Consider the following 13,753-nt stretch of genomic DNA (forward strand, 5'->3'; position numbering starts at 1 on the left):
TCTTCTTTGCTGATTAGTATTTCACTGTAAATATATCACATTCATTTATCCATTCTCTTGGTGAGGCTTTACAATAAGTAAACCCAAATCTTGTCCAACCTCACTGAATCTGAATCTCCAGGAATGGAGACTGGGAGACATATTTTTAATAAGCTTTAAGGCGATTGTGATGTACAGCCATGTAATACAAATTTTATTGATCACCTTGGTTCTACAGATAAGAAAACTGAGGTTGAGAGTAGGAAAGGGGTTCCCTAAGTAGACACTTGAACTAGTAAGAGGCAAGACTAGAACTTCTTCCACTGTGTTACTCTTTCCACTGCAAGACAACTGAAACTGCTAATTAGTAACAAAGGCAAGGATGTGAACCATAATAGCTTCCATTTATTGAATACCAGGTATATGCCAAATTCTGCTTTAGGCACATTATATACATTTAATCCTCTTAATAAACTATACATCATAGCTGAGGAATCTGAAACCCAGACTAGCCCAAAGGACAGAAATAGTGAGTACACAGAGAGACATCAATCCCAAGTCTGCCTGACCTGAGTCACACAAGAAGGTTGGAACCTTTTCCTAATGTGGAAAGGAGGAATACTACAAACCCGTTGGTTTGGGGGCCTGCCATCCTGGCCCAGTCCAGCTTGCTATAGTAGAAATAAATAAAACCAAACAAAATAGCATTTACCCTGCGTTTCAAGCCCTGCTTTTAGAGCTCCTTCAGTTTTGTATACTCAGTGCTCCATCAGTGAAAGTTGTTGACAGCCAGATTAATTAAAAATGTTTCAGCCAGGGACACCTGGGTGGCTCAGTGGTTGAGTGTCTGCCTTTGGTTCAGGGTGTGATCCCGGAATCCCAGGATCAAGTCCTGCATCAGGCTCCCCAGAGGGAGCCTGCTTCCCCTTCTGCCCATGTCTCTCTGTATCTCCCCTGAATAAATAAAATCGTAAAAAAAAAAAAAAAGTGTTCCAGCTAAGGAGAGGGTGATATGTTTGCTTAGCCATTTGCTCTTCCTCCTCTACTGACAAGTCTCCCCACAGGAGTGGAGACTACAAATGCAGCCAGTGAGCCTGTCAGGGATGCGTCCCCACATCTGGGAAGCAAGTTTCCCAAAGCAGGGAGGGCCCTGACTCTTTCACCTCTGGGTGAAAGGGAGTAAACTGACCCTAGCAGTCAGGAACTGGAATGAGTCAGAGACATATCTGCTAGTTGAGATGCTGAACCTGGAGTTCTAAGAGTCTGGCAAGCTCTGTTTTTCAATAATGAGGGAGTCTGGGAAGTATAAGGGAAGGGCCAGGGGAAGAGAGTAGAGACTTCTCTTTTGTAGCTGTTGGGATTGAAGGAGCAGAATGGGAAAGGATGGGGAAGGAGAGAAGAAAGCTTGTGGATATTGAAAAAGACTCTCCGACCAAACTTTAGACTTCCCTGAGGCCTCTCAACTAGGCCTCAATATTGGTCCTTCATCCTGTCTTTGGTCTGCCTAGTGTAATTTTAGCAAGAATCCTGTTGACTTAGTGAGAATCTCCTCATCCTTGATATCTGATCAAGTTCTTCATCCCACACCTTTGATGTATATGGCTACCTTTAGCAAGAATCTTGTTAGGTATGGCTAGCAAGAATTCCCCCTATCCGTGATATGTCTTTTTAGTCATTTTCCATCCACTAACCCTCACTATGCTCTTTGACTATACATCCCCAACTATCTTTGCTGTATTAGGATTTGAGCCTGATCTCCATCCCTTACTGCAATATCCTTATTGAAAAAGTCTTGAATAAAGTTTTATCATTTTAACAAGCATCAGAATAATTTTTAAACAATATCAAAAACAATTTGACCTCTTGGGCTGCTTCTATACATACAGACAAATTTGACTACTATGACTGAATTGACTAGTCTAATTTTTATGCCTAACAGAGGCTAAACTGAATAATATTCTTTTTTTTTTTTCTGAATAATATTCTAATGGTGGTTTTGGTCTTAGGTAGAGACAGCCTACCTCAGGACTCTATTTCTGAGATCAAAACCATGTGGCAGGCCCAGGATCTGCCTAAAGGGCCCTGAGTCAGAATTTGAGAGAAGGCTTAATTAAGGCTGTGTTTCTCCTCAAGAAGCAAAAAGACACAAATCATCCAGGCTGTTGCTTGTCAGCGTGAAATACGTCTCCATGTCCTACTGAAACAGAGGTCAGAGTCCAGGCTTCCCAGATATTCATTCCTACAGTGTACAAGGAATACAATGCTTGTAGGAGCTGCTAAAATGATTACTTTAATTCCCTGACATCATTCCCTTCAGCCTGATTTAATGCTCTTCACTCAACAAAGATATTAGTGGGGACTTCATTGGTTTTGTTTTGTCCGCCAGAAACCACTTCTCTCCCATTTCTTTGCTCCAGACAATGCTGTTTTCTGCTTTTCCAAATTTCTTTGACTTGGGTGTGTTCTATAATCATTAAGCATGGCCTAAAGCTAGGCTGATGGTCTGCTACAGCTCTCAACAACTTTACAGCAGACGGAAGGGAAGAGGCTTTGATGTCAAATGAAATTTTCTGCAGAAAACGATCAAGGCAGAACCAAGGAAATACAGCTGAACAAATCTCTTTTTTTTTAAGATTTTATTTATTTATTCATGAGAGACAGGCAGAGACATAGGCAGAGGGAGAAGCAGGCTCCACACAGGGATCCCGATGTGGGACTCAATCCCAGGACTCCAGGATCAGGCCCTTGGCCGAAGGTGGCGCTAAACCGCTGAGCCACCGGGCTGCCCTGAACAAATCTTTTTTTATATATAAAAGATTTATTTGAGAGAGAGAGAGAGAGAGAACGAGAACGTGCGCATGTGCAGGCATAAGCACAGAGAGGGGCAAAGGGGGAGGGAGATGGAGAGAGTCTCAGGCAGATCCTATGCTGAGTGCAGAGCCCCATGTGGGTTTCGAACTTATGACTCTGAGATGATGACCTGAGCTGAAATCAAGAGTTGGACACTTAATCAACTGAGCACTGAGCCACTCAGGTGCCCCAGAGCCGAACAAATCTTAAGACTATGTATGAATTAGTTCCAAGGGAAAGTAGAAAAAGTTTTGAAACAGATGCTCATGCAAGTGTTTCTGGAGTGGGTCAAGATCTTCTGATCCCACAAAGTCCTCCAAAATGAAACCAAAAATGCTTCCAGCGTGCCCTTCTCCTAGCATCACTTCAATGGAAATGGCAGAACAAATGTCCAATGTTGCTGAAGTGGAGCAAATTCATCCACAATTGAAAATATTAGCGTGAGCTTTCCTCTTGGCCAATATAATGTGCCAAAATGGGCATTCACTCTGAAAATTTGAACATTTAGAAAGGGAAAGGAGTTTTGACATAAATGGATTTTTGGTTGTCTGTTTTGGCTTCATTTTTTTTTTGGCTTCATTTTTTAAAAAAGATTTTATTTATTTATTCATGAGAAACATACAGAGAGAGGTAGAGACATAGGCAGAGGGAGAAGCAGGCTTCTCACAGGGAGCTCGATGTGGGACTTGATTCCAGACTCTGGGTTCATGCCCTGAGCCAAAGGCAGATGCTCAACTGCTGAGCCACCCAGGCATCCCTGTTTTGGCTTTAATAAATATGAAATGAACCAGTTCTACACAGGTAGATTGATCCAAAATCCTAAATTCTACTCTGTGACAATCATTAGAAATCTGATACTACAGATGATTTTCTGAAGACATTAAAGAAGTGTTAAAATTTGACTCTGGAGTCAGAATTGAGATTTTGGAGTACTTCTAAGGAATTTTTTTTTTTTTCCTGCTAGGAAATGGAAACGGCAGAGTAAAAAAAAGTAAGAAGTTACTAGTTAGCAGAGGGTAGATTGCTTCCTTTATGCTAAACTAAATACTCTGACCCATAAAAGTGAAAGATTTGTTTAGCTTTCCCCAAAACTAGGAAACAAGGGATGACTAATGAGTTCCTTAAACTTTCCAAAGTAGCAGCAGCTTCACTGATTCTGAAAGGATATTTAAGTTGCCAACTCCATCCTCTTCCCCTCAAAGAACAGAGGTCAAAAGAACTTTGTTTCTGACCCTGCAGCAAGAGTCTTGCTGCTTGCTTGCTTGTTATTTCAAAGACAAGAACAAGAGAACAACCAATCATACTACAAAAATTATTCCAAATTTCACTCCATTTCATGGGCAGGAAGATTCTCCCTGATGCACCATGAAAAGAAGAACTGTTTCATTAGCTGAAAAGCAGTAGTAAGCAGACCTGGAGAGCAAGCCAGGTTTTACAAGAGAAGCAAAAGTAAAAGGTAGCATTTACTTTACAGAGGGGATCTCTAGCAAGTCAGAAACTTAAACCCAGACAAAAAGATGGGATCTTTGCAGGCAGCAGCAGAAATGTGTTTTCCTCCTACTTACAGTGCCCTTTAGTCAGCCTCCGTAATGACGGGAAGCTGGAGCTCAGCGTCTTCCCTGTCCTTAAGCAGCAGAGGAAATATGTGTTGCAGTGAGTCTTTTAAAAAGACATGGGGAGCTCCCAGTAGTTGGCTTCCTATCTCACCCTTTGGCTTTCAATCAAGCAAAAACTGTCTTCATATTGGTTCTGGTGGCCACAAGGGTGTCACATTTCTCTGTATTTGTTGTCTGATCTTGTATATTTCTTCTCCATTTGGGATTGAAATTGCAGTTAACACTGAGGTTAGAAGAACTTGAAAAGAAAGTGGTTGCACTGAGGATACCCATGACCAAAATTTAATGAGAATTTACTTCAGAATGGATCCCAGGAGATAGAATGAAATGTTAGCCTAAGGAATTAACCTGGAAAAAAAAATTCTGCCAGAGAAGGGTTTAATTCAGCTTCTTAACAAAATTCTGGGTGGGCTAAGGAGCACTTGGTGCAGAAGTCAAACCTTAGATGGGCAGATTGCTAAGGACTCGATTGTCTTTTTAGTAAAATCTCTTTGGAAACGTTCAATATTGGTCTCATAATTTTCAAATTTCTTTTTTTTTTTTTAAAGATTTTATTTATTCATTCATGAGAGACACAGAGACCCCACACGGGACTTGATCCTGGGACTCCAGGACCATGCCCTGGGCCGAAGGCAGATGCTAAACCGCTGAGCCTCCCAGGGATCCCCCCCTTTACTCATTTTAAAACAGGGTTGTCGGGATCCCTGGGTGGTGCAGCGGTTTGGCGCCTGCCTTTGCCCCAGGGCGCGATCCTGGAGACCCGGGATCGAATCCCCCGTCGGGCTCCCGGTGCATGGAGCCTGCTTCTCCCTCTGCCTGTGTCTCTGCCTCTCTCTCTCTCTCTCTCTCTCTCTCTCTCTCTCTCTGTGACTATCATAAAAAAACAAAAACAAAACAAAACAAAACAAAAACCAAACAAACAGGGTTGTCTTTCTGTTGTTGAGTTCTTCATATATTCTGGATAAAAATCCTTATCAGATCAATGATTTGCAAATTATTTTGTCCCATTCTGTGGGTTATCTTTTCACTTTCACTTTTTAAAAAGATTTTACTTATTTATTCATGAGAGACACAGAGAGAGAGGCAGAGACAGAGGCAGAGGGAGACCCAGAATCACAACCTGAGCCAAAGGCAGAATCTCAACCACTGAGCCACCCAGATGCTTGCTTATTAGTTCTAATAGTTTTTTGTGGATTTCTAGGCTTTCCTATGCACAAAGTGATGTCATATAGGAATAAATCATGTCAATAGAGATAGTTTTACCTCTTTCTCTCAAATCTGGATGCATTTTACCTTTTTCTTGCCTAATTACCCTGGCTAGAACCTCTAGTACAATGCTGAATAGAAGAGGTCATGGAATGGTCTTTAAAAAAAAAATCAATTCAAAACAATTTCTGACTCTTACCTCTCTTAATTCTCCTGGTCCATATGCCTTAGAAAGGAGATTTGGTTTTGGAATGAGACTTCCTCTAGAAAGGAATAATCTCCTCTTAGCTGCTTATTGGTTAATGATCAGGGTGAATGGGATGAAGAGTTATTTAGACCTATTTTTGAAATTCAGGAGTTCTGCATGACTATTCCTGGGCATAATGTGCCTTTCTTTCTGCCAACAGCAGCTTCAGGTCGGCCTGGTTGTTATACCCTCTTGGGGATAGCCCAGCCAAAAGGATGTCTGGGGTATTCAAACATAATTCTGGTTCAGCCATCTGGATTCTCTGGTCAGACTGACATGGTCCTAAATCATGAGAACAATGTGTGTGCTACTCACAAAATCTTCCTGCAGCTACCTGAGCAGGGTAAGGTGAAGGTGAGGACATAATGTGTCTTCATCAATTTTTTTTTCAAAATGCCCTGTCTCACTCACATTTGACTGTTTGAAATGAAGAGTGTGAGTAGGAAGAGCTGGAGAAAGGTGAAAAGCGATGACATACTGATTTTGTGGCTAAGGAAGGAGAGTAACAACCCTAGCAACTGGAGAAGGAACATCTTAAGTCCTAGGAAATGTGAGGCTCAATTAATGTTGTCCTTTAGATTTAGCACTACAACCTAGCAAAACAATCATATGGTTTGTGTGAGGCAGACTGCTATCAGGCTGGCAATCTCACCTCCTGCTGGGCTTGTCTTTCCTATTCATGTGCTATGAAAACAAATCAAGAAAAAAACCACATGTGGACATGCTCTGACACTGTGTCTTTTGTGCCTGATGCTATCAACATCAGCTTCCAAAGATGGATGATAACCCATTCCCCCCTGCATATATGTGCAAACCCACAGACTGGCATAGCCATGTTTCAATCTGACTGGTAAAAAATCGTATGCCTTTTCTGATGTCCAAGTGGCCTTGGTTGCAGCCAATGGTGATTGAGAATAGCTTTAGGCTACATTCTGGTTATCTGAAATATGACCTCTTGATCATCTTCTCTGAGACTTATTCATAGTTGGCTGAGTCTGGAATCCTGGGGGCCATGGCTGAGGTTAATGCTGCCGATTGGCCTCATCCTGCTGCTTGGGAGACCCACTGACAGTAGCCTATTCTATATGAGTGAGATAAACTGAAAGGATTTGGTTATAGCACCTATCCATCAAACTAATCAAAGTGGTGAAGAGAATGGCTTATTCATGTGAAAATCCACCAGAAGCCAAGATGATACAGAACAGAGGGTGGATGTTATTGGGATAAACTCTGCCATGGGTCTCCTATGCTCCTTCTTCTCATCTTATAGAGTGAGTATTCTAAGAGTGCAAGGTATTCTTTACCTTTACCCAGCTCTATTTCTCAGGATTGTCTTTGTAGCAAGCAACCTTAAAGTATGAGGTGATCCCTCCCTAGAACAAAAAGCACGCTTGCTTATAGTGGATTACCAAAGCTAATAGGAACAGATAACAGATTGGTGGTTGCCAGAGGTGGGAGTTGGGGGGTAAAGTAGGAGAAGGTAGTCAAAGGATATAAATTTCCAGGATGCCTGGGTGGCTCAGCAGTTGAGCGTCTGCCTTTGGCTCAAAGTGTGATCCTGGGTCCTGGCAGAGTCTCACATCAGGCTCCCTGTGCGGAGCCTGTTCCTCCCTCTCTCTGTGTCATCAAAAAGATGAATAAATTAAATATTTGAAAAAAAAAGATACACATTTTCAGTTATAAAATAAATAAGTCAGGATATTTAATCTATGGTATGAGACTAGAGTTAATAATACTATATTGCATATTTGAAGGTTGCTAAGAGAGTAAATCTTAAAAATTCTTACCATAAGAAAAAAATCCTGTTACTAAATGAATGTTAACTAGAGTTATTGTGATGATCACTTTGTAATATATAAAAATATCAAATCATTATGTCATATACCTGAAATTAATATAATGCTATATATCAACTATACCGCAATAAAATATTACATGATATATAAGTAAAATAAACTGTAGATATTGCAATACAACAAAACAGTGGGTTTCTCAAGCTCATTGTTCCTCTAATGTAAAACATCTCACTATGCTTGCAGGTATCTATTTGGGTCCTCCGTGTTGTCCCTGGTGAATATGAGAGCAAGAATGGAGGCAAAAAATTAATGCACATGTTGCTTGCTGTATGGTGAGTAAGAAAATAGTTTGACTCATCCAGTACACTTTTCATCTCTAAAATTTGATTTGGGTCATTTTTATATCTTCCATGTCTCCATTTAAAACGGTCAATCCTGGGATCCCTGGGTGGCGCAGCTGTTTGGCGCCTGCCTTTGGCCCGGGGCGCGATCCTGGAGACCCGGGATCGGGTCCCGCGTCGGGCTCCCGGTGCGTGGAGCCTGCTTCTCCCTCTGCCTGTGTCTCTGCCTCTCTCTCTCTCTCTGTGTGTGTGTGTGTGACTATCATGAATGAATAAAAATTAAAAAAAAAAGATATCTTTAAAAAAAAAAAACGGTCAATCCTTTCTTTAGCTTATTAACATAAGGATATAGTAAAAATAACTATTTTAATGTCCTTGCTACTAAACCTATCATATGTATCATTTCTGGGTTGGTTTCTATTGACTGGTTTTTATCCTAATTATAGGTCATAGTCTGTTTTTTTTTTTTTTAAGATTTTATTTATTTATTCATGAGAGACACAGAGAGAGAGGGGCAGAGACATAGGCAGAGTGAGAAGCAGGTTCTCTTCAGGGAGCCCAATGAGGGACCCAACCCCAGGACTCCAGGACCACGCCCTGAGCCGAAGGTAGAAGCTCAACCACTGAGCCACCCAGGCGTCCCTATTCTCTGCTTTTTAAATGTGTGGTAATTTCTTTTGGATAACCAGACTTGATCCCAGGACCCCAGGATCATGACCTGAGCCAAAGGCAGAGACCTTCCAACACTGAGCCACCCAGGCACCCCTATTCTTCAAACTCTTGATTCTAGGCTTTCTTAGACTGGACTAGAGCAGCCTTTAGGACTACTTTCCCCCTCAGTGTTCAGGCACAATCCTTCTGAATATTCTTCCTGATGTTCTGTGAATTATGCAGGTTTTCTACCCTGAATGGTGAGAATAGGTATTAGTCTCAGCCCTGTGTGATCATTGGTATTTTTTCCTGCTAATCCTTTTCAGTGGCTCTTTCCCCAGCCTCAGGTAGTTTCTTCATACGGTGCTGTATACCCTAGGAGGATCTTCTGAACATTTCTCTAGTTCCTTCTCCAGTTTCTGCACCATGGGCTGGAAACTCTCCAGTCATTAAGTTATAACAATTGCAAGCTTCACTTATTTTCCATCTTTCAGCGATCACTGGGTTTCATAACCTGGTGTCCATTGAAACCACTGTTCATATATTTTGTCCCATTTTTTAGTTGTTTCAGGGGGAAGGGTAAATTCAGTACAAGTTATTCCATCTTGATTGGTTGTGTTCATTCTTTTTGATGTAACAAAATTAAGGTCCTGAACAGAAGTATGCTGTGTTCTTAACCATCTACGTGAGTGAAGTATGTACTATTCTAAACTCTTATCACCAATGTAATTGATGAATTTATAGTATTCTACCTCTTAGGAGAAGTAATCAAGTGTCAAAAGCATGACTTTGGAGTTAGACAACTTGGGTTTAAATTCTGTCTTTGTAATTAGCTAGTTATATAACCACTGACAGGCTCCTTGAGCTTCAGTTTTCTCATTCGGAAAATGAAAATAATAATACCTAATTATTAGAGTTGTTGAAATAATATAAAATGTGTATCCTAATGGTTGGTATATAGTAAATTTTCAATAAATGGTAGCTGTTATTATCAAAGGCACTTGTCTTACTATCAGTTTCTGCATAGATGTTCAAACTTGATAAATTATAAGCCAATTTGCCAATGTGAGGACATTGTTCCTTTATTGCCAAAGCTGTCATTTGTCTTAAAATCAAATTTTGTTGCTTTCTTGGATGGCACTGTCTTGCAGACAATTTATGATAATATTTTTTAATTGTACTTCTTGATGATACCAAATCTATATTCATAATGGCCCAAGAAAATGCACTTTAGTTAATATAAATTATGTACATAATACACAGTAGAATGTTTTTGCTTATATGGTCAGTTGACATATGAGACATATGTTCTAAAGTAGCTATAGATCTATTGTGGTTACGAAATAAATATTCAAAAATCAATAGTGTTTGTATTAACCAACAATAACTTAAAAACAGTAATGCCCAACTAATATTTGACAAAGCAGGAAAGACGATCCACTGGAAAAAAGACAGTCTCTTCAATAAATGGTGCTGGGAAAATTGGACAGCCACATGCAGAAGAATGAAACTAGACCATTCTCTTACACCATACACAAAGACAAACTCAAAACAGATGAAAGATCTAAATGTGAGACAAGAATCCATCAAAATCCTAGAGGAGAACACAGGCAACACCCTTTTTGAACTTGGCCACAGCAACTTCTTGCAAGATACATCTATGAAGGCAAGGGAAACAAAAGCAAAAATGAATTATTGGGACTTAATCAAGATAAAAAGCTTCTGCACAGCAAAAGAAACAGTCAACAAAACTAAAAGACAACCTAAAGAATGGGAGAAGATATTTGTAAATGACCTATTAGATAAAGGGCTAGTATCCAAGATCTATAAAGAGCTTATTAAACTCAATGCAAAGGAACAACCAATCCAATCATGAAATGGGCAAAAGACATGAACAGAAATTTCACAGAGGAAGACATAGACATGGCCAACAGGCATATGAGAAAATGCTCCGCATCACTTGCCATCAGGGAAATACACATCAAAACCACAATGAGATACCACCTCACACCAGTGAGAATGGGGAAAATTAACAAGACAGGAAACAACAAATGTTGGAGAGGATGTGGAGAAAGGGGGACCCTCTTGCACTGTTGGTGGGAATGTGAACTGGTGCAGCCACTCTGGAAAACGGTATGGAAGTTCCTCAAAGAGTTAAAAATAGATCTGCCCTACGACCCAGGAATGGCATCGCTGGGGATTTACCTCAAAGATACAGATGCAGTGAAACGCCGGGACACCTGCACCCCGATGTTTCTAGCAGCCATGTCCACAATAGCCAAACTGTGGAAGGAGCCTCGGTGTCCATCGAGAGATGAATGGATAAAGAAGCTGTGGTCTTTGTATACAATGGAATATTACTCAGCCATTAGAAACAACAAATACCCACCATTTGCTTCGACGTGGATGGAACTGGAGGGTATTATGCTGAGTGAAGTAAGTCATTCGGAGAAGGACAAACATTATATGGTCTCATCTATTTGGGGAATATAAAAAATAGTGAAAGGGAATAAAGGGGAAAGGAGAGAAAATGAGTAGAAAATATCAGAGAGGGTGGCAGACATGAGAAACTCCTAACTCTGGGAAACAAGGGGTAGTGGAAAGGGAGGTGGGGGGGTTGGGGTGACTGGGTGATGGGCACTGAGTGGGACACTTGACGGGATGAGCACTGGGCGATATGTTATAAGCTGGCAAATTGAACTCCAATTAAAAAAAATACAAAAACAGTGGGGATCCCTGGGTGGCTCAGTGGTTTAGCACCTGCCTTTGGCCTGGGGCGCGATCTTGGAGTCCTGGGATCGAGTCCCACGTCGGGCTTCCTGCATGGAGCTTCCCTCTGCCTGTGTCTCTGCCTTTCTCTCTCTCTCTCTCTATCATGAATAAATAAATAAAATCTTAAAAAAAAAACAAAAAATATACAAAGACAGTAATGCCAAAATAAAAATATGTCATTCACAGCAGAATTACAAAAATAATTAGGAACACATTTAAGCAATTACGAGGATATATATGAAAAAAAGCTATAATCTCTACTGAGAGACATAGGAAAAACTTGAATAGGTGGGAAGACAAGCTATTTTCCTCGATGGTAAGAATTATTATGATAAACAAAAATTGTCCCCAGATTAATATAAAAGTTTAACATAATCTCCACCTAAACCCCAATGAATTTTTTTATTTTTTAAATTGCCTCTGAGATTCATTTGAGAAAACTATGTTCCAAAGACTGTCAGCCCATCTTGGTTGTACAATTTCAACTGGGATTAGGCAGTGTGGGAGCCGTAGAGGCTACTCTACCACCCTTTTACATCATTTCATTTAAGAAGTCCTAGTAGGATAATCCCAGGAGTCCTTTTTGGTTGTTTCTGATTCATTGCTACGTTATGATGATCATTCTTCAAAACTCTTTTGACGTCTACATGCATTTAGACACTCAATAGGCCTGTCTACACCAGTCTCTTGGAACATACCTCCTTCTATTTCATGGCCAGTGGAGCAGAGTGGCTGTGGTCAGAAAGAAGAGTCTGGCCATCCTGAAGCTGGATGTGGGGAAGTCACATGGATCTTGAGAAGGCATACATGAAATACTAGCCCAAACCTCTTGGGGAGGCAGTGTATCTTTTCCCAATTGTTTCTCACATTTGTTTCTCCTGAGCATCTTTTGAATTAGTATCACCTTCAGAGCTTGTTAAAGATCCCTGGGCCCTGCTTTAGACCTACAAGTTAGGATCTCAGGACCTAGGCCTTTAAAACCTATTTTTCACAAGTTTTTCTCCATGCTAAGTGTTCTAAAATGCCTGCTACTCTGTGTTTAGTTTCAGAGTTGCTCAATCTGATAAACACTGTCCTCTAAACAATGGTTCTCAGAGTCCTTAACCAGTTTTTGAAAAAGTGCTTCACAGGTCCTGAGTCCTAAACCTCACAGGAAGACTCTAATGTTAACATTTCTGTGCTTTGCTCCTCTCACTACATACTCATAACCTTGCCCTTTTCCATCAAACTCTAGTTACTGAGCATTTAGTAAATGTTCAACAGACTCTTCTTAATTGAGATTAATACCGATAGCCACTGTGACAGAAACAATAAACAAATTGATTAATTATACTTTTGTTTAGAAATTTGTGCATAGTCTAATTGTTTAAATAAGAACTTCTGCCTCTTTTTTATACTTTCAGAGAATAGGCTTTAGAGCCAGGCAGAATTAGATTTGCCTGGCTCCGAAGCTTATTAGACTTGTGGCTCTGCAAATACACTATTTAACTTTTGATATGCCCTTTTAGAGCCCTACATTAAAAATGGATGTAGGGCAGCCCCGGTGGTGCAGCGGTTTAGCGCCGCCTGCAGCCCAGGGCGTGATTCTGGAGACCCTGGATCGAGTCCCACATCAGGCTCTCTGTATGATGCCTGCTTCTCCCTCTGCCTGTGTCTCTGCCTCTCTCTCTGTCTCTATGAATAAATAAATAAAAATTAAAAAAAAAATAAAAATGGAAGTAACAGGGGGTACCTAGGTGGTTCAGTTGGTTAAGCGTCTACCTTCTGCTTGGGTCATAATCTTAGAATCACGGGCTCGAGCCCTGTGTCAAGCTTCCTGCCCGGTGGGGAGTACGCTTCTTCCTCTGTCCCTCTCCCCGCTTGTGCTCTAATACATAAAATCTTTTAAAAATAAATAAATAAACATGGAAATAACAGTATGTATTCTGTAGGATCATCATGAGGACTGAATATAATATATATAAGGTGTCTTAGCACCGTAGTTGGCACATAATAAGCATCAAGCAAAGTTAACTCTTACTTTTTGATCCTGTCCTTCCTCAAGAGGGTCACTTGGGTCACACAATATCTACTAGATTACAAGATATTAGCAAGTCTACAGTTAGGTTTCCTGTTCTCATGCCACCTATTCCATAAGAACTATTAGTATATTTTTATATACATTTGAGTGTGTAGTATGTGTTACTTGGGAATGTGTATATATGGACATCTATATGGCTCTGTGTGTACATCTTGTGTGCAAGAGCCATAGGCTTCCAGTTATCCTTCCATTTGATTTGAGAAACTTCAGAGGCT

General features: G+C 40.6%; 1 protein-coding gene across 3 annotated transcripts in view; it reads right to left on the reverse strand.

Moving 5' to 3' along the window:
- Positions 1-13,753, reverse strand: part of ASIP (agouti signaling protein) — a 53,508-nt gene that overhangs the window by 10,467 nt on the left and 29,288 nt on the right. The window contains exon 1 of one of the 3 annotated variants that reach the window (XM_055305125.1): positions 4,395-4,471. The exons of the other annotated variants lie outside the window; for them this stretch is intronic. The gene's annotated coding sequence lies outside the window, so the exon portion shown is untranslated. Of the gene's footprint in view, positions 1-4,394; positions 4,472-13,753 lie in introns of those variants that run through there. 3 annotated transcript variants of the gene reach the window in all.

This window comes from Nyctereutes procyonoides, unplaced genomic scaffold (assembly GCF_905146905.1).
Source record: "Nyctereutes procyonoides isolate TBG_1078 unplaced genomic scaffold, NYPRO_anot_genome, whole genome shotgun sequence".
In the NCBI taxonomy this organism is placed as follows: domain Eukaryota; kingdom Metazoa; phylum Chordata; class Mammalia; order Carnivora; family Canidae; genus Nyctereutes; species Nyctereutes procyonoides.